We start from the raw sequence: 19,058 nt of genomic DNA on the forward strand, positions 1-19,058 counted from the left end.
GGGTGCAGCTGTGAGGCTAGATGGATTTAAATGAAGCATTTCTCCCGGCTGTTAACGGGTTGCGCAGCCCTTCTCAGGGTAACACCTACCACTACCTCAGCCCGGCAGCGTTCAGGTGCGCAGGCCCGGCGCCGCCGGGATTCGAACGTTCCGCTGTCAGCCCAGCAGAGCTTGCCCCAAATCAACTAGTCACTGGAAGCAACGCCGCAGGCCGGGAATGGGCGGAGCCGGCCAGCGCTCTCTCTCCAGTCTAGCGGGGCGTTCCGGCCCTGCCCCGCCCCCGCGCAAGCCCTAGCGCCGCGCCGCGCGGCCCCGCCCCTGACCCGCCCCCCGGCTCCCCCCCACAGCGCCTCCCCTTTCTCATTGGCCGAGGCGGAGACCCTCCTACTCTGTCCAATGGTCGCTGCCGTGGCTTGGCTGCCCGCACTCTGACTGGCTAGCGGCTGGCGGAATGGCGGGGCACAGACCAATGGGAAGAGGCAGATGGATGAATGGCTGGCCCGGGTGGGGAAGGCAGGAGGCGGCGATCCCAGCGGAGGGGGCCGTTCGCCAGCTCCGAGGCAGAAAGTGCCACGACTCCACACGCGCGCACGCAGCCAGCGAGCGGCCGGAGCGGACGGCGGACGGGGCGGGTGGCGTCGGGGTCGCGGCGCCTGCAGCTGCTCGGGAGCGGCTTCTCGGAGGAGGCTCAGCGGCTCCTTTCTCCCGGTTCCGCGGCGGCGACAGCGGCTCCTGCTCTCTCGCTCTCCCTCCCGCTTCTCCAGCTGCAGGTAAGAAACTTGGCCGGGCCCTGCAGGGGTGGCGGAGGCGGCCGCAGCAACGGCGCGCGGGCCGGGCCGTCGGGGCCAGAGCTGGCCGCGCCGCGAGTGACACGTCTCCTTGGCAGCCCCTCCCCCGGCAGCGTCGCCCGCCGTCCCCGCAGCCGCTAAGCCTTCGGGTTCGGGTCGGGCCCCGGTGGCGTGTGCCGGGCCGAACCCCGTGCAGGGGCGTCAGCCGAGCGCGCTCCGCGGTATGGACCCCACGCTTCTTGCCGTCGGGAGGACCTCCGGCGGCCCCGCGGCGCGACGTGGCGCTCTCTCCCTCCCTGCCTGGCTGTCGGGCCGGCCGCGCGCTCCGAAGTTGTGCGAAGAAAGTTGGTGGCGGGGCAGGGCAGCGCACAGCTGGCTGAGGAAGGGGTTAAGTTTCGGGAAGCGGCCGGATGACGTTGCCGGGCTGGAGTCCGAGCTGGAGGAGGTGGGGGGACGGGCGGAAGGCAGTGGAAGCCGGGGGGAGGAGGGCGGGATTGAATGGGGGACCCGCGGGCCGAGCGCGCCCGCCTGCGGACTGCGGTCTGGAGGCGCTTCTGGGGGCCGACTGGCCTTGGACGGGAAGGGCCTGGGACGTGGGGCTGCGGGAGACGCCGTGTGGGGCCGTCCGGGGTCCGGACGCTCGGGCGGCCGCGGTGGCAACTTCCCGGAGTGCTGGAGGCGGCTCTCTGCTCCCCCTGGCGGCGGGGCCGGGGTCACCGTTTCTCTGGCCCAGCCGCGCGCAGACCAGCGCGAGGGCGCCGGGCCGGGAGGACCAGGACACTCCGGGCTCTGCCCGTCCCGTCCCTTCCGTGCAACAATGAATGGACCTGCGGTGCCTGGTCCGGACGGAAGCGGGCACCTCCAGCCCAGTTGGCCAATAGCGCTGGCACCCGGCCTGGCGCCCGCCTGGGCCCGCCGGGTTCGCGGGCCGCTCCCTGGGGCGAGGGGGTGGGGGGGTGGCAGGCTGCGGTCCGCGCTTCCAGTAGGGCGTCCGGGAAACTTCAAGGACCCCTCATTAAATGGTAGCTCGGTATGGTGTATTGGTTAAGGGAGGGGGTTTCTGAAATCCCGGCGCCACTAAGGATGACCTCGACCTAGTTGTTTCACTCCGGATGTCCACTTCCCAAGTGAAAAACAGGGCTGCTGATGTTCCTGTTTAAGAGAAAATCTGTGAAGACGCAGCACACGTAGGGAGCTGTCAACAAGTGTTGGCTGTTGATTGTTGGAATGAGTTTTTAGGGGCGTGCGGGGCACGAGAGGGAGCTGGAGTCGGTCTGGCTCCATCTGCATGCTGCAGATGTAGGGCTGGATACCACCCCTAAGCCACCATGCTTACAGTCTCTACACTCAGGTCCCTTAACTTCTCTGAACCTGGGTTTCCTTCTCTGTAGCCTGGAGATAATACCACCCACTCACGATTAGGGGCTGGGCAGCCTCCCCGGCAAGTGCTGGATAAAACTGGGACCTTGTGCAAACAGAAGGCAATTTGTCAATAACTCCAGGAGGTCGGAGGTCAGTAGAGACTAGGAAGCACCAAGGAAATGAAACTTTGAAGGCTCTTGGGAGCCTCCCACATCGCTGTTTGCCTAGTGTGCTGGAACCTTCAGGATGAGGGTGCCTGGGTGGCACTTTCTCAAGTTTGAAGGAAGTAGGCCCAGTAGGCCCTCACATCCTAGGCCAGAGATCTCTTCAAGAACACCACTGCTGATGTCCTGGAGATCTAGGTCTTTTGTTGAGCACTCCCAGGATGGACAACTGCATATTTTACACCAGCCCTGCACATTTGGGGAGCATATATTCTTCACTGACCCTGCCTCCTGCTTTACACTTTCCTTCTTTGGTCGTCTTAACTTCCCGTTAATCTGATATTAGGGAAGTCTTGGTGATCCTGCAGCATGCTGCTTACTGTGGTGACGATCTCAGTTCTTTTATGAACTTTCCAAAAGGTCAACCCCACTATAGGCTGCCAACCTGTTTCCTTTTCAGAAAGCAGCTTCCGGTTCTGAGGTCCTGGAGATGCCACTTCCTTCTCTAAGTAAAATAGGGAAAGTGGGGAGAGAACTCCTAGTAGGTTTTCCTTTGCATAGAGCAGTGGGAGAGAACCCGGCATGTAAGGCTTCTGGGCCTGTTGAGACTGGGGAACAGAAAAGGTGTTTTTGGATTTGGAAATACAGGGTGTCCAGTGGATAGAACTGTAGATACATTATGTTGTAACAGAATTCTTTTCTTTCATAGTTAGGAATCAGCTTCTAAACATCTATAAAGAGCTTAAGAAGCTAGAGTGGTATCTTGGTGCATGAAAATTTTTTGATGACGGGAAAGTTTTAAATAAATCCCAAATCATTGAGTCATATTTGAACAGTTTTGCTCTTTCTGAAATGAGCCCTAAGTCAACAGGCTACAATAACTATACAGCACCAAATTCTGTTTAAGTGGTTGAATGCAAGTGATTTAATTGGAATATTGAATATTATTATGTAGCAGGGACACCTTTTAAAAATGTCAGCAACCCAGACTCTTCCTGTTCTTTTATCTCTGGGAACTTCAACTAATAGGTGAATGACACATAGGCAGAGAGGCAACATTTCTTGTTAGACACCAGATTTTGCTTGGCTAAAATCTTGTTTTGGGAGAAAAAAAAATGATCATTCAGAATTACAAAGGTAGAGACTGTGCTATCCATCTGTACACCCTGGACCTGCAATGGTTAAGGCCTGGCCCATAACATTATAAAAGTTGGCTAAATGAGGTAGATGGCCATACCTGTTAACATAGTCTCATTAGTTGTCTTGTGTCTCATTGGGCAAATTAAGCTGAGCCCAACTTTATTTGTAGAGTTTACTGTTTAGAATCAGATTCCACAACTTTGACATACATCTAGGCCTTTCTATAGAGAAGATATGGTTGTCTTCATTCTGTGGATGAGAACATAGAGGCCCAGCAGGTCAGATGGTTGTTAGGCCAGTTCTTATTGCCTAGCTGGTGGGTGATACGGGCATAGCCTTCTGAATATTCACTTACAGGACAGTATAATTCCACACTTGCTGGGACATTAACTACCCAAGGGAGGACATGGAATTAGATCTAAATTAAAAGCTGCATTGGAAGGAAGGCGGGGAGTCAGTTGCAAATGTGGCAGTGCAAGAAGGTACTTTTCATTTATTTCTGAAGCATCTCCTGTGTGCTGGGCTTTCAAACATAAGTACAAAGGTGTGAGACCTTGTCTAGAAAACTGAGTTGTCTAATACGGTAGGCACAAAGAGCTATTTAAGCTTAAAACAAAGTTAAATAAAATTTAAAATTCAGTTTCTTAGTCATACTAGCCACATTTCAAGTGCTCAGTAGCCATGTGTTGGTCAGTGGAGATTTAGATCTTTTCCATCATCGCAGGATGGTCTTTCTTTTGGATAGTACTAGTCTAGATGTAGCTGGTACTCTTTAAACATTCAGGGTTCTGTTCCCCTTGAACAATTAGAAATATTATTATGTTGAACCATATGAAATTGTCCATTCTATATGTCAAAAACAGTTGACTAGTGGCAATTCATGCGCTTCAACCTAATGAGATAACATCTTTAGAAAGCATTCCCAATTCTTTGGGTGCATTGTAAATTGCACAACCAAGAAAAAAATAAAAGGAGGGTGGATGGGTAGCAGCATAGATAATGGCCCTGCCCTGTAGTGATTCTTACCTAATACCAACAACATCAAAATGGCCAAACCAAACATGAAAAGTAGTTATTGGGCAAAAAGCATATAGCTTGTAGGGAAAGTAAATATGTACTTCTAAGTGAGAGAGTCTGGGCAGGAGGGCCACTTAGTGTTATAGAAAATTAACTTAGGTACTTCCTAGGAGACTGTTTTCTTAGCTAGACAAATTCTGATGAGTCTCCTGAAATAGGCAACATGACTCCCAGATCTAAAAAACAGATGCATCTAGTGTGTTTCCTTTAAGTGCGTAAGTGACCTGCATGTCCCACCTGTCTAGCAATGGGATATAACTTTAATTTATAAAGTTTTGTGATTTCTGTATTTAGTTATTTTGTTAAGACTGGAAAAGCTGCTAGTCTCCAAACCTTACATGTTCCAGTATTACTGGCGTTTTCATACTTGGCTGGCATAAGTTATTTCCTGGGTCAGTGACTATTTGCAAGGCTCTGTTGTACTCGTTATAACTTTGAAAGGCTTATTGGATGGTAGTTGGGAAGAATTTCTGAATTCTTAACTGTACTAGTGGACTGGTCTTAGTACTCTACATAGAGTAACATAGAATGATAGGCAGCTGTTTACTTTCTCCTTGGTCAGAGAAGAGGTCCACTAAGATTGTGTTGGGAGTTACCAGCTATTTATAGTGATGATGAATATCGTCTGCTGTTTCAAAAGCTGGAATAAAAGACCATTTTAAGCCAAAGCTTTAATTCCATACCCTAAGCCTGGTCGAGGTATGAGCAAACATAATCTGTTTTAGGCTATTTTGAGACTGATTCTAGACTGGTACTCTGCATGGACTGAATTTGGCCTTCACTTGGGATTTGCCTGGCCAACTTCATGTTATTAAACAAGACACCTTTTAAAATGGAGAATATTTTTATTAAAATCTAGATTTTGGGGGTTTTCTTGGGAAAAATGGGAATTTCTGGCCACACTAGATCTACCTTCTTGCATGGCAAACATGGTCCATGGTCGTCCACTCTGGGCAGGGCCTGTGCTCTCATTCATCAGCATCGTACCCTGATTTACATGATGTGTATTGGTATTGGTGGTTCCTGAGAAGTCATTGTCTACTCCAACATCAGAGAGCAGAGAGGAGTTGGAGGGCATCTGAGTGTAACCTGAGTGGTCATTGGTGTCTCTTGCTGAGCTGCAGCTTGGGGCAGTGAGAGAAGCACTGGTTGGGGGTTCCAGTCCCAGAGATAAGTGGCGTGACCCTGGACATGACTTTTCTCCTCCCTGGACTTCAGTTTCCTCCTCGTGTAAAATGAAGCTAGGCCAGATGGCTCCATCTTTCAGGCCACAACCTTGATTTGTCTTAACTCCTTGCTTTCTCATGCTTGTATTCCGTACAAATAGCAAATCCTGTCAGCTCTACCTTCAAATTAGGGCCAGAATCCAACCATTTCCACTTCCACTGCTACCGCCTTGGTCCAAATCCCTCTCATCTTGCCTAGGTTATTTCACTAGCTGTGAAGTAGTCTCCCTGCTTTTGCTCTCACCCCCTGCCTTCTAGTTTAAGAGCAGATCATGTCACTTCTCTGTTCAAGATTCTCCTTGGCCAGAGTCCCTACATTGGCCTCCAAGGGTCCCACTTTCACTTTGGCCTCACTCCTGCTTTGTCCTTTTCCTCCATTCCAGTCACACTGGCTTCTTCTCTGTTTCTCAGGCATGGTTCTGCCTCAGGGCCTTTGCACATGCTGTTGCTGTTTGTAGGGAGCTTTTTCCCAGATGGCTACATGGCTTGCTCCCCCCACCTTTAGGTTTGTTACCTCCCTGACCACTCTATTTAAAGTGACAGCCCCTGACATTTCCCCACCCCCTCTCCCACTCCCTGTCCCACTTCTCTGCATGGCTTTCTCTTCATTATCACCACCTGACATTACTGCATATGTGACTTATTTTGTCATCTCTGTCTCTGGAGCATAAGCTCTACCTGTGCAGGGATATGTCTTCTTTTGTTTCTCTAAAGTATCCCTAATGCCTTAAAATAGCGACTGGCACACAGTAGGTGCCCATCCTTGCTGAGCTAATAGAGAGATGATTTTCTAGTACTTATGTTTTATGATTATATTACTGTTTAGCTTGAAGTAGTCTGGATTCCTAGAGCATCAAATATAAACATAAAAAATATATTCCAAAGCCAGGTGATTTTTGGATTCCTTCCAGCCTGGCTCCAGTTGGGATATTGATGGTTACACTTGTGGAGGGGCACTGTCAAATGTAGATGGTTCTGCTCTGCCAGGGAGTTGAAGTGACCCTTAGGGGGAGACTTGGGCATTTGCTTTCTCCAGGCTGGTTACATTGACCTCACTGTTACCTGTTTCTCTGGAGTCCATCATCCGTACCAGGATCCCTCTCCAGACTGGGCTCTTCCCAGGCACTCGCACTGGTTCTAGAAGAATTGGCAGCTTGTGTCCTTTGTTTCCCTGGGTAGCTGATGAGCATTAAGTGGAGCTTGCAGAGCATATCAGTGATGACACACTCTCCAGAAATCAAAAGGTTATTTTTGGTTTCAACAGTGAGCCGGCTTGCTCTGAAAAGAGGTGAATTTTGTGTATAGTGGCAAGAGTGCTCCTTAGTGGTGGGAGGGAAAATTCTTGTAGCTGGGATTTCATTCTCTGTTCTCTTAGTCAGACTGAGGAGTAAGAGGAGTTGATAAAATTAACCTCCTGCCTCCCATATGGTGGTTTTCTTTTCTCTGAGAGGACTTGCTCATGGAAGCCAGGGGAGGTGGAGAAAAATTGTTGGAGCAGGTGGTCTGGTTGGTAAGAGGCCATTCCAGGCCTAGGCCCCCCAATCCTTCTCTCTTCCTACTTTTGCTTTTTGGCAAATGTCTTCTCTCTTCTTACTTTTGCTTTTTGGCAAAGAAATGAACAGCACATCCTAGATTTCTAGCTGTTTCTGACCAGAGGATCTGGCCTACTCATTTTATATGTAACACCCTCATTCTGGCCCTAAGCCCAGGTGGTATGTTTTTCTGGAACTTCTCATTCAGTTGTTGAAATGTACAACTCGACTGCATCAAAAACTATTTTCTTTTCAATTAAGACTCACCCGAATAGGAATTAGATTTAATTTTATTTCTGTTTAATACATTTTCATTTCTTTGCGAGTTCTAGAAATTTGTGGTTATTGGAAAGAAAAATTGTAGTTTTCAGAATTTGGTAGTAGTCGCAGGGATGGAGGGAAGGAAAGGGGCCAGCACTGAAGAATAAATGAATCATCGACACCTTTAATGAAAAGTCTTATTAGTGATGTGTCAAGGATGTTTAAAAGTTCAACTTAAGTCATGACTCCGAAGCCCAACCACTCTTGTTAAGTCACTTCCCTCTTAAGTTGGAAGAGCCTGAGCTTTATTCTGAACAGTTTGATTTTTAAGAGTCAGTAAGGAGGATGTTACAGTGGGCATGGCCATGGACAGCAAGGGTCTATGAGACAGTTAAGGCAAGAGGTGACTGTCTGCCTTGACCTCGGTCCCAGCTACCCCCTCCCTTTGCTAGGGAGCAACATTGTGTGTGCACATGCGAGGGCTGGAAAGTGGCAGGAGTGAAAGTGCTGCAACAGATTCTCCAGTCATTAAAGATGCCCTTTCGTCAAGATCCACATGATACATTTTTCTACCAAAGTTGGCATAGATTTTTTTTAACTCTTTACTAAAGTGCATATACAGAAAAATTTGCTATCGTGAGTCTGTAGATCAGTAAACTTTTACAGACTAAACACTTTGTTTAACTAGCTGATCAAGAAACAGATTATCTGTCTCGCCCGTCCCTTCCCCTGCTCCTTTTGTGCCCCTTCCAGTTGCTGTCCATCCCCCAGGGTATCTGTTCTCCTGATTTGTAGCAGACAGATTTGTTCAGCCTGTGTTTGAACTTGTTGTAAATGAAATCATATGGCATAGGCTTTTTTGGGTCTTTCATTGGTTTTGTGTGAGGTTCATCCATGCTGTCTTTGTTGTATAGTACTCCCATCATATGAATATATCACAGTTTATCCATTTCACTGTGGATGAGTACTTGCTTGAATAGTTTCTGGGGCTGTCAATGTTAAGAAACGTCCAAACCTGTCGAGAATTTTAATGAGTTTATTTGAGCCAAACTGACAGTTGCCAGGAAGCAAAATCCCAATGGATTAAGAAAATTTTCCAGAGAATGGCACTTTCACAGCTTATTTTATACATTAAAATCAAAGGAGGAGACATAAGAAGGGTTACATGAACTCGTTGGTGGTAGAGTAAGGGGTCGGGAGAAAGCAGAGCAGGTGGGGAGAATCTCTGGGATTGGATAAAAAGTAAAACAGAGAGACAAATACTTCTTTTACATTAGTGGGTACAGGACAGTGAATCATTAACATTTGTGGCACATAGAGTTAGTATGCAAGGGTACAAGATAACCATGAGGGGTTCTGTGTTCTCCTGCTCTGGTGCAGTGGGTTGTGCCCTGAGGGGTCTGGGAAAAAGGGATTACTCTGACATTCCAAAAGTATGTTATCTTAGATGCAAAAGACAATAGACAGGCTCACTTAAGGTAAAGATTGACCTTTGTCAAGAAAGCTACAGGCGCAGAATGTGACTACCAACCATGACCCACTTTCAGTTAGGAATTTTTATGTTCAGACCATCCTAGTGATTATTTTCAGTCTCTGAGTTTGTAGGGTCCACCATGAGGGCCTTCCTTAATCTTGTCAGGTTTAGTATATGGCTCCTTTTTTTTTGTCTTCAGGGCTTAAATTATAATATAAATTATATTATATTATAAAATACAAAGTCTTACCCCTGATTCAGGTACCACATTCCCGTTGGGTCTCTTCCTGAGAGTAGGATCTCTGGGCCACAATGAGACATATGCTCAGTTTTAGAAGAGAGTGCCAGATTTATTACCCAAAGTGCTGGTACTAATTTATGCTTCCACCAGCAGTATAAGAGAATGTGGAATATACGGTACAATGGCTGACTTTAAAAAGGAACCAAAATGAAGTTTAGGTTACCATTGCTGTTAATAAGAAATAACTCTCGTGCTGCATTTCTCTTTGTCAAAGAGGCGGGAAGGTTTGGCTGCAGAATTCCTTAATCAAAGATGGGCTTTTGCAGAGGGCTTGTGAAAGAGGGTCAGATTTTATTGCTGATGAGCATATGCTGTCTCTGAATCACAAATCTGAATGGAAAGGCAGCTCCTCTTGCAGTAGTAAATGAAGGGAAGAGGAGTTCAGCAGAGCTTTTCTGGAGATTGAGTTCTTCAGATCCCTTTCCCCTTCCAAGTTAATGTAATGAGTGTTGGAGTATTAAGTGGATATCTTAAAAACAAAGGAGCCAACATTTGGATACCGAAAGTCATTCAGCCTTGACCCCCACATTTCTAATCTGAAAATCTGCCCACCTCCTGGAATCCTTGTACAGAGCCCAGGGTTGGTGGTGCTAGGACAGACACCGCTCTCCTTCTCCTGGATTACTGTACATCCAGGTTTGGGTTTGGAAGTCTTCCTAGCACTGCCAGCCCTCCTGTTACCTAGCAGAGGTGATCCCTTTAAGAGCTTGGTTGGGTGAGATTTGGCTTTGAGTAGGAGTGGCAGTAGTGTCAATAGTTTAGAGAAGGAAGAGGCACTGTTTCAGGTGATAGGGTGGACTAGGTGGGCTAACTGGGGTGGGGAGGCGTGAGGCATGTGCTACATACCAGATAAAAATGCCTTTTGAAAGAATTGAAAGGTTTGGAAGATCTTGAGAAAGGTTATGAGGAGGCCAAAATATCACTGAAAGAAGTAATCCTGTACTAGAAGCACAACCCCAAGGGCATTTGGCAAACTGGCACACTCAGTTTTAGCGGCATCTTTGGACATAAGGGGCAGTATGACGGAAGACCTTCCTTTTTAGGATAGGGCTGGAATCACAGACCGCTCCCACACCTTCAGGGTGAAGGTGAGTCAGAAATAAGTCCTGTGAAGTTAAACTCAAGTGTTGCCCCTCCTGCAGATCCCATGACCTTTTGTGGTAGGAAATTCTCAAGCTGATTTTAAAAGTTCTTTATTTTGGAGTCAGCCTGTATGGATAGCACTCATGGGTCAGTTCACAAGCAAGCAGATCTTTGAAGGACTGCATCTTTATCCTGGGCTCAATGAATCCCCAGGAATAATTTTTAAAGAAAACAAGCAGTCCCTAGTTAAGAATAACTAAGCACAAGAATGCAGAGTACTGTGAATGAGGATTGATAGAAAGAGATCTGTGAAAACACAAGACAGTGGAGCGGTTGACATTGATTTTAAACAACACTTTTTACTATTAAATTAATAGTAAAGACAAGATTGAAAATACCTACAAGGAAAGGAAAGTGTCAGATGACCTAGAAAGTTTGAAAAAAGGATCAGGTACAACTTCTTGACATGAGCAACTCAATAATTGTAATTTCAAATCCAACAGATTGAAGAGAATAAATAAACTGGAAGATAGAGCAGAAGAAAATACACAGATTTCATTTATAGAACCAAATAGATGAATAATTTGTAAAACCTATTAAGAATCAGAGAGGATAGACTGAGAGGTATATCCAATTAGAGTTCCAGGAGAGGATAGAGATTATGGACAGAGTCAGTTTATGATGAAATAATGACTGAGAATTTTGTGGAATAAATGAGATATCCATCTTCCACATGGTTAAAAACAAACAAACAAACAAACAAAAAAAACAACTCACATATAGACATTGTAGTGATATAGCAACCAAAGGAGAAAATCAAGAGTGAAGGTGAAATGAAGGTAACTTTTAAGAGAAAAACCAACGTAGTTCTTCATTAAAGGAAATTCTCAAGGCTGTTCTTGGAAGGAAAGTAATGTCAAGTGGAAAGAGTGAGATATACAAGCAATGAAGAGTAAAGGTGGTAAATATTTGGGTAACTCTAAACAAATGTAAAAGACTAATAAAAGACTAATAATGTTGGCAGTGGGGAGGGGGCTGAAAAAAAGGATAGGGTTAAATACATGAAAACAATAACATTAAATTAAAAGGGTAATGGAATTAGTGCAGACCGGTGAAGTTTTAACCTTGTGAACCCCGAATGTTATTTTTTAAAGGTTATTACCAAAGAATAGAAGCAGTGTATTGTTATAGTAGAGGGGGGAAAATGGAATGATTTAAAAACAATGCAGAAAGAGATAAGAAACGAGACAAAAAGAACCCAGGACAGGTAGAGAAATAACACAATATAAAATTATATATTTAAACTCAAGTCAGCATTCATATTAAATGTAAATTTACTACTCTAGTTAAAACATATACAGGTCATACCAGATTTAAAAAAAAATTAAGGTCACTTTATAATGATTAAAGTTCAGTGCAGCTTAAAGATAAGACATTTTTAACTTTGTATCATATTAACATAATCAAAAGATATAAAAACAGAAATTGACAGAACTATAAGAAATGGTCAAATCTATAATCATAGTAGAGAATTTTAGCACACCCTCTCAGTAATTGACAGCTAAGCAGACAAAAATCAGTAAAGATTAGAACTTTGAACAAAATCTGGAATGTTGTTGTTATCTATGACTATGTATAAACAAAATTGTACAGCCAGCTAATACATATTTGACTTAAATTTTCAAAGATTGGCCATATCCAGGGCCTTAAAGTCTCAACAGATGTCAAAGGATTAAAATTATATACAGCAGGTAGTCTGACCACAGTTCACTTAAACTAGAAATATGAATAAAAAAGATAAATAGAAAAATCTCTGTATTTGAAAATTTAAAAAAATATGCTTCTAGTATTTGTAGGCCAAAAAAAATGGGAAAATAGAAATTTTTGAAATGAATGATAATGAACATACATATCAGAACTTGTAAGATGTAGCTGAAGTTTTATTAATGGGGAATTTATAACTTTAAATATATACATTAAAAATGAAAAAAAGATGAAAATAAATGAGCTAAGTAAGCATTTGTCTCCAGAAGTTACAGAAGGTAAAATAAACCAATCAGAAGGAAGTAACAATGAGGAGAAATTAATGAAACAGGAAACATATACAGTAAAGTTCAACAAAGCCAAAACTTCATTCTTAGAAGAGATGAATAATGTTGACAAATATCAAGCAAAATTGACCAAGAAAAAGCCACGAATAATATCAAGAATGTAAAAGGAGACTTCTACAGATGTGGTCAACATTAAAAAAATAAGTGACTATTATGAACAACTTGTGCTAAGTAAAAATCAAATCATTGTCATGGGTATTCATTAAAAATATCTGAAGGATCCAGAGGAGAGGGTGCTGTACCACACATCATACGTAGAAGACTTTTTACATCTCAATGTGGCAATAATTTCACAAGTTTTGATACCATAAACAAATTTCTAGGAAAAACTTATCAACACCAAGCCAAGAAAAGAACCAAGAACCTAATAAAAAGGGTATCTACAAAAAGCCTACAGCAAACATTACACTAAATAGCAAGACACCTAAATCTTTCCCTTTGAGATTAGGAAAAACAGGATGCCTGCTGTCATTCCTTCTCTTTAGCACTGTGTGGGAGGTCCTATCTTGTGCAGAAATTCAGGAAAAGCGAAGCAGAAGATAGGAAGATTGGGAAGAAAGAAACAAAAACTGATTCATAGGCAATATGCTTATATATGTAGAAAAAATTTTTTAATCTACAGATATGTTACTAGAATTAGGTAAGGTTGCTAGGGAAAAAAATCAATTACATTTCTGTATACCAGCAACAAACAAAAAATGATACTTTTAAAGACACCATTGGCAATAGTGTAAAAATCATGGTAAACCAAGAAAGAACTCTTTCCAAAAGCATGTTAAGGCTCTACAGTGTATTGTTTTCTTCTATGAGGATGCCTGCGTTTTTGTTTAGATGTGGTCCTTATAACCATATAACCACATAAGCGAGCCACTTGTATCTTGATGTCATAGTTAATAGAGTCTTCATTCAGTTGACGTGCTGAGCTTTGCTTGGATACAGTGGGGAAGAGACGATCTTTGCTTTTTGGAAAGCTAATGTCTACTGTAGGAAGAATTCTGTTGTGGGCTAGCACATCTTAACTGTTATGTCCATTTTGAGAAGTCACGATTCTTGATTGCTACCTTGTAGGTATGTTATCTTCATAATTGAGGTGAAGCCTCTAGGCTTCTGTAAGCTCAGAAGATTTAGTTCTGTTTAAGTACTTACTTTTCCAAAGACTGGTATTTTGAAAAGAACAAAAACATGTTCTTTATTTTTTTATTCTTTATTTTTTTTCCTTAGGCATAGAAATTGAATCTAAAATGGCCAGTGAATAAGTAATAGAATACATTTCTATTTTTGGTGTTTCAATCTTTCTTTAAAATGAGTAGCCTTGTTTCTAGTAGGAAGTCAATTATTTCCATTCTCTTAAAGCATGAAATAAATTATTTTAGAATACAACTTTTAGTTAACAGCATTTCTCTTAGTTTCTCTGTGTAGAAGAAAATAATCAGCTTATACTTAAAATTTTAGATAAGATCATTGGAATACTCTCTAAACATTTCTAAGTGTTGGGTAAAGTGAGTAAGATGCTTTAAAAAGCAGAGCCAAGCTTACAAGGTAGTGAAAAGAGATTGCCAGAGGCCATAAAGCAAGAGTGGGGCGAATAACTGGGACCCAAGAGTAAACTTACCCTGGGGTGTGAGTGGGGCTTTGTCAGCCAGTCTTCTGGGTCTTTGGCCTTTAGCTTTAATGTCCATGTGAGGACAGGGGTTTGTCTAAGGTGGGGAGTAGGACTTGAGCCTCCCTTCAAACACCCAAGTAAAACTTTCACCCTTGAAGGTCCACACCCTCAATGAAAGGACAAACTAGTGACAAGGGATGGTGACATGGGGAGCTTATCTGTTTTATCCTCAGGCAGGGGAAGCAGTCTCCTGAAAATTTGTAACAGGATGCCCATTCTTGTAAAAAATTTGTCCTTGGCTACAGATTTCTCTGAGGGCCTAGGTGAAGGAAGGATAAAACCACTCTGTAGAGACAACCCCATGACTCAGCCCACCAAAGATATGGTACAAAATAGCTATTAAAGGCATAAAACATAGGTAATGAAAAATATCAATGGGGAAAAATAATCCTAGGAAAAGAACCAGGCTGACTTGGAAAAAAACAAAACAAAAGAATATGTTAAAGGACTGGTTATAGAGCTGGTTAGATTCAGCTGAAGAGAAAGTTGGTGAAGTGGAACATATGTCTGAGGAGATTCCCTCAATGGTACCACAGAGAGATTGCGGTCTACCACAAAGAAACAAGAGACAAGGAGTTTAAGATCCAAGTGGCCAAGGGTTTTCCAGAATTGATGAAAAACACAACTTCTCAAACTCAGAAAGTACAATAAGCCTGAATAAGATAAATGAAAATAAATACATACCAAAAACTGTTTTGTCGAATCCTTAGAACCCAAACATGGATATTATTAGTAATGAGAGATTTTTAAAAAGGTATTATGAAGCAGTGACAAACTGACTGACAACATGTTTCTCAGTAGTAACTAACCTCCCATCCCCACAAAAAAGCCAGCAGACAAAATAATATCAGAGCAGTGAGAGAAAATAACTGTCAGCAAGGAATTCTATACCTAGATAATCCATTCAATTTCCTCAGGTCTGTAAGTACTGAGAATTTATCAAGAAGAGATCCTTGCTGAAAGAACTAATTAAGTATATACTTTGGGAAGACCCAAAATTAAGGCAGTAAAATGTAAGAAGCAGTGATGAGCAAATAAATTGGTAAACATTTGGGTAATTTAAATATAAGCTCTCTGCAACAAAACAACAATAAGTCCAGGTATGTGTGATAGAGAAGAAGGGTGGGATGCACTGAGGCAGAAAAGGTGCTCATCTCAGATAGAAGGGCACCAAACTTCAGGCCTGTAATTCTGTTGGGCAAGAGTCATTGATGAAATGAGGTCAAATACATATGTTAGGAAATGTAAGGGTAAAATTCATTTTAATTATAATTCTAGTACTCACTAAAAAAAAAAAAGAGAGAGAGAGAATGTAGAACTTACAAGCACCATAGAGGAAAAGGGGATAAAACTTTAAATAGTCCAGCAGAATGCAAAAAGGGGAGACTACAAAGAAAAAGTATTATAAATAGGAATCACAAAAAAAGGGTATAAATTAGTCCAGTTATATAGGAAATTATAACACAGGTTAATCTACCAGTTGAAAAAACAAATTGCCACACTGATCTTAAAATAAAATCCAGCTATTTGATATTTTAAGAGCTCTACTTGAAATATACAAACACAGAAAGGTTTGAAAGTAAAGAATAGCAAATGATTCTAGGCCAGATTAACCCCCCAAAAGTTGGTATAACTTTTTAAATAATCAGACATACTAGACTTTAATGAAAAAAATAATTGTTAGGGATAAAGAAGGTTACTACAAAATAGGAGGGAAAATAGCAGGTACTTTATCAGGAAGGCATAACAATTCTGATCTCATGTTTACCTAATGAGATGGCCTCCAAATAAAGCATAAGTTGACAGATTTCCAAGAGAAATTGGTAAGTACTTGATCATGGTAGGAAAATTTTAAAGCTCTCAATAGCTATTAGGTTAAGCAGGCAAAAAACTAGTATAGTTCTGTAGAAAATTATTAAGCTCAAACTAAGGATACATGTAGAACCCTTCATTCCATAGATTACACATGTATTTATAAAAATTGACCATAATCTATTAAAATTTATCAAATGTTATAATCTAAACCAGTTTTTCAAACTATTATGAGCCTCAAAGTCAATTTAGTTGGTTGTGAAAAAAATCTTTAAAAATTTTTTGATGACATAGAAAATACCAGTGCATTCCATGTACTAATATTGAATTATTGTTTTATGAAAGTTTTGTTATTTACATGTGTATATACATACATACATACAAATATGTGTGTATGTGTGTCCCCATCCATCTTGGGTCACATAAAAAATAATTTTTCTAGATTATGATTAAAAGTCTGGAAGCTTTGTTTTTCATCACACAGAACAGATTCTATGATGACGGTGCAATTAAATGAAAAATTATCAAATATAATTCAAATCACCCACATGTCAGGAAAGTTAAGGGCACTGCCACCTCATGAGTCTAAGAGATTGTGTGGAAATTAGAAAATACTTAAAACTGAACAATAATGAAAATACTGTGCATTGCAGCCTTTATGTCAAGAAGATAGAATAAAATAAACCAATAGAAGTTGGAGGAAGGAATAATGAGAATTAATTACATAGATTGGATCACAAACCAAAAGCTGGTTCTAGAATCATTGAAATTGAATCAGCAATTTACAATAGCCAAGACCTGGAAACAACCTGTGTCCATTAGTGGATATATGGATAAAGAAGAGGTGTATGTGTAGTGAAATATTATTCAGCTATAAAAAGGGCAAACTCTTGCTCTTAGCAACAGTATGGATGGTTGGAAGAAGGTGGTGAAACGGTACAAACTTTCAGGTATAAGATAAGTACGTACTAGGGACGTGATAATACACTGTGATGACTACAGCTAACACTGCTGTGTGATGTATAGGAAAGTTGTTAACAGTAAATCTTAAGAGTTCTCATCATAAAAATTATTTTGTGTATGTTTTTTGTTTTGGTTTTGTATCTATATGCAATGATGGATATTAACAACTTATTGTGGTAATCATTTCATGATCTAAGTCAAAGTCATTAGGCCGTATACCTTAAGCTTATTACAGTGCTGTATGTCAATTATATCTCAAAACTGGGGGAATTAGCAGTTAAAAAATCAGCTCTCTACCTCCTCCTTTCTCCAGGAACAGATCTCAAAACACTAGATCCTGACAGTTTTACAGGCAAGTTCTTCCAAACCTATCAGCAAGGGGAACGGGATGATCCTTAGCTCATTTTTTGAGACTCGAGTATCCTTGCTAACAAGACCACATAAGAGCAGTTTGAGAATGACTTTCAACTTTTTCACTTAATAGCACACATGCAAATCTCACATAAAAATGTGAACAAACCAAATCTAGTGATATATTAAAAAGAAAAAACCTACCATCAAGAAAGGATAATATCATAAGAACCATGTGTGAGTTAACATTAGAATAGATATTACTGTAATTCAACCCATTTCAGATTAAAGAAAATGTCAAGTGATAAAGAAAAAACATTTGCTAAATTTCAGTACCCAATTGGTAGAAAAGGTAAAAAGAAAAGGTAACCAGTAATATAAGATAGCTTAATCTGAGAAAATACTTCTCCCAAAAACCTATGGTCAACACAGCATCTAATAGTGAAATGTTACAAGTAGTGACTTAGGGATGAGACCAGGAAGTCCCCTCTCTCGCCCTGTTCCACATTGCTTCAGAGTTCTGCATGACAAGAGAGCAGAGAGAATTTGGCTTAGAAAGCAAGAAACTATACTGTCTTTTTCATAGGTGATTTTTTTTTTTTACAAAATAAATCCAAGATAATCTACAAACTCTTAGATTTGACAAGAGTTTAGTATAATATTTGGGTAAAAGACACATGCAAAAGGAATAACTTTGCTGGTTTTCTATAGCTAGAAATAGAAAAGTAATTTACAAAAGATATCTTTTTCCAGTACATTTTAAAATAGCAATACTCTTAACAAAAAGGTGGGTAAGACTTTTATAGGGAAGAACATACAAAGCTATCCACAAATTTAAAAGAACATTTAAATGATTGTAGAGCTATACCACACTATATTTATTGGTGAGACACTCCCATAGTGTTCAATGTCAGTTCTCCCTATGTTCATCTGTTAATTCAGTGTGATTCAAATAAAAATCTCAGTAGAATTCTTGGAGGGGATACATGGGCAAAAAATGGGGTGGTAATTCAGGGCATAGATAAATAAATACACTGGTAGAAGTATGGAGTCCAGTAACAGATTTAGGCATATTTCAGACTTAATGGGACACAGGTGGTCTGTAAGTCGGGGAGCATGTGGTGAATGGAGAGAGAGACAGCAGTCAGGAAATGGTGCTGGGTAATTATAATGATGGGGAAAAGTTATATCACTATTGCCTGTCATATGCCAAAGTGAATTCTGGGGGATTGAAAAACTATCTACAAAAAGCATTACTGAGGTTTGTAGAATAAAGTAACTTGTAAACAGTAAAATGATTTCTGTCACAATGGTTGTCTTTCATCTCAATGGTTGGAACCTGGGTGGCTGGAGATCAGGGGTGTAAGGGAGATTTTTCATTCTATATGAATCATTGTTTTCCTTTTGAGTTTTGACCCATAGGGAATGTATTGCCTACATCCAACATAAGTGAGTAATTATTTAAATTTAAAGGATAGAGACACTTTTTTCCTTTAAAAAAAAAAGAGAGGATCTCTTTATGACTTTGGAGTAGTAACTGTGAAACAAGAATGACAAACTATAAAGGCAAATATTAGTAAATTAGACTACATTAATAGTATAATTAATAGTTGACATCAAAAAACACTATAAATTTGTTGAAAGAGAAACCACAGACTTCGACACAAGTCTAAAACAACAAATGATTAATATCAAAAAATATGTAGAGGATACCTACAAACAGGAAAAAAAAACAATAGAAAAATGGGCA

At 41.4% G+C, this 19,058-nt stretch overlaps 1 protein-coding gene across 1 annotated transcript in view; it reads left to right on the forward strand.

Moving 5' to 3' along the window:
* The first annotated feature begins 521 nt into the window (after positions 1-521).
* RRBP1 (ribosome binding protein 1) overlaps positions 522-19,058 on the forward strand; it is a 63,914-nt gene continuing 45,377 nt past the window's right edge. Inside the window, 1 exon segment of the mRNA XM_039874439.1 lies at positions 522-770. The gene's annotated coding sequence lies outside the window, so the exon portion shown is untranslated.

Source organism: Pteropus medius, unplaced genomic scaffold (genome assembly GCF_902729225.1).
Source record: "Pteropus medius unplaced genomic scaffold, Ma_sr-lr_union100, whole genome shotgun sequence".
Classification (NCBI taxonomy): domain Eukaryota; kingdom Metazoa; phylum Chordata; class Mammalia; order Chiroptera; family Pteropodidae; genus Pteropus; species Pteropus medius.